At 36.7% G+C, this 2,673-nt stretch overlaps 1 long non-coding RNA gene across 1 annotated transcript; it reads right to left on the minus strand.

Annotated features, from left to right (window-relative positions):
- Positions 1 to 745: 745 nt before the first annotated feature.
- LOC104943515 (uncharacterized) lies at positions 746 to 1,776 on the minus strand. The gene is made up of 3 exons (XR_798117.1): positions 1,668 to 1,776; positions 1,462 to 1,574; positions 746 to 1,037 (listed from the first exon to the last, which is right to left on the minus strand). It is a non-coding gene; the product is annotated as an uncharacterized lncRNA (long non-coding RNA).
- Between the last annotated feature and the right edge of the window lie 897 nt (positions 1,777 to 2,673).

The following is a 2,673-nucleotide window of genomic DNA, read 5'->3' on the forward strand; positions in this document are numbered from 1 at the left end:
GAGAGAGAGAGAGAGAGAGCTCTGTTTTCCAGCCTGAGTCTATTTAATTTATTGTTTTGGTTGTGTGTGATTTAATAAATGTTTTACAATTTAATGTATTTGTTTATTTATTATATATAATTTATATATTTTAATATTATTTCACATTTCATTTGCAATGTTGAATGTTCAATAAAAAAGCTCTGTTTGAAAGGATGTACTTGAATTATTAATATATATTATTATGTCCGCGGTCTAAAATGGTCTTACAACGGTGCAATATTACACTACAATATTATCGTTTATCGCAATCATTTCCGGGAAAATGTATCGTCCAACAAAAGTAATTATCGTGACAGGCCTAGGAACAGGTAAACCATATCATATACTTTGGTAATGCAAAGCTTTGAGTGTGTACATAAAAGAACTGTCAAATATTTCTCTCTAGAAAAAACTGTTATCCAACTAATCGAAAACACCAGAACAGTAAAGAAGAAGAATCAAATAGGTTTAAAGATGATAACTTGAAAAACTGTAAATGGAAGGATCTTGTCAATGAAAATATGGAATAGAAAAAATAACCATGATGAGAAATCAAGTTCATGCTTTATACAATAGATGGGGGAAAACGTGTGATGTATACAAAACTAATGACCTCCCAGTTGGATATTACAACTAATAATGTATCCTTGACAGTTCTTACACACACACAATTTACCTTTTTCTGATTTGTCAATTGTTATTGTCAGTTTTTTGTGTATACTGTGTAAGATAAAAAAAAGGTGCCATACCTCGCACTCAGACTTGCTGGCGGGCCCCTTGGTGCCTCTGATCTTGTCCTCCAGGCTGAGCTCGTGGATGTAGGTGTATCCACTCGGCGGGGGGAAGTACGGCTCTGCCTTCTGTCCGAAGTTGAACTCCACAGCACAGTTCTTCACGAGGACGTGAGGAAACAGGGCACGACCTTCCAGCGCCTCCTTGGTTGTCCGGAAAGCCACTCCTAGGGAGACTCCGTTCTTGGAATAGCTCATCTCCACCTCATCAGCACTGTCAAAGTCCTGAAATAGCAAATTAATCAGAAATCCCTCATCTGTCCCACAGCAGCGAAAAACACATAGATAAGAGTAGATTCTTGAATAACGAGGGCACACATTAATAACATAATAAAATCAAATAAGTACCCATCAAGATGAAAGTTATTTACTACATTGCAATACATCTGTACCATGAAAGGTGATTGAAAGTATCCTCATTACATATCATTTAGAGGACACCTTTATCCAAAGGGACTTTCAATAAGTGCAGAAAACCATAAAGATTCAAACTCCGAACAACGAGGAAAGCGTAGATATTTTCACTTCAAGTAAGATCATACGATTGTAAGTGCTTGTAAATTAGTTACAAGGCCTAAATTAACTCAAAAAGTGCTTTATGCTTCTTTTTTGTCTTATATGTTTGAATTAAAATAAGATCATTACTTACAATGTAACAGCCGATGACGTCGTTTTCCCCAAACTTCTCGCCAAAGTCTTCAAACTTACAGTCTGCAGACTTCTTTCCTGTTCCTCCGTATCCGAAGGAAAAGGGCTCCTCACCTTCAAAATCAGGAATAAAATATTTAGTTTATATTATATGTCATGATATGTCAACCTACTTTTGAGTGTTTGGGCAGTTCCTCCTCGTCTTACCGAGCTGAGTGCTGCAGTGGTTGAGAGACCATCCGATTCTGACCACGTGGGGGTCCGGCTCGCTGCTGGGCAGGTGCTTTACAGGAATCTCCTCATTGATCTAAAGAGCGGAACATGGATCAGGTTAAAATACCTAGAGAGGACTGTCTGGAAATATAGAACAGCAACAAGTCATCACATTCGTAGTGAGTTGATGAATAATGACGGTTTTGGTTGTAAAATCTCCTAAATTACATTAAATAACATTGCTTGGCTTAAGGTTAGGCAGTATAGAGCTTTTAAAATCTATATTGTCAAACAAACAAAAAGAACAAAAAAGACAAAAAGAAAGAGCTGTTCATCTGATGTTTCAGAAGTAATGAATACAAATGTGACCTGCTCCATAGAAATCAGTCGAAGACACATTTTGAGTTTTATACACTAGAGATGTCCCGATCCGATCACGTGATCGGGAATCGGAGCAGATCACGTGATTTTCAAAAGATCGGAATCGGGAGGAAAAAAATCGGGGATCGGGATTTATTTATTATTTTTTTATAAATACTTTTTTTTAAATTTTCTATTCAATGTTACAAAACAAAAATGACCATGTTCAAGTCTTAAAGTCATCCTGAGGCCTTAGTTTTGGTTTCAAATGACAGAACATCATGTATGTGTTGCTTCTTTGGGGCTTGTTTTCATAGACCTGGTTGCTTATTTCTCTCAAATCTGGCAACAGAGTGGGCAGGGCGCAGTGTCTAATTGTAGCAGTAAGCTAACGAGTACTGAAAGCTTTATTTTGTTTTGATCCAATGCTGAAAGAAAGAAGCTATATCCATGTTGGATAGAATATCCAATTTAAATAAGAAAAAATAACCTTAAGGGACAACTTGAATGCTTTTTTTTCTCTTAAGGCGAGACACGGCAGGCAAAAACATCGTTTTTCAAGCACTGGTCAATTTTGAGATTTTGTGCTATTTTGATTCTATAACATGTTTTATTTCAGGCTTTTGGAAGGAAAACGTAC

The sequence above is a fragment of the Notothenia coriiceps genome, unplaced genomic scaffold (assembly GCF_000735185.1).
Source record: "Notothenia coriiceps isolate Sejong01 unplaced genomic scaffold, NC01 NC01_scaffold00006133, whole genome shotgun sequence".
In the NCBI taxonomy this organism is placed as follows: Eukaryota; Metazoa; Chordata; class Actinopteri; order Perciformes; family Nototheniidae; genus Notothenia; species Notothenia coriiceps.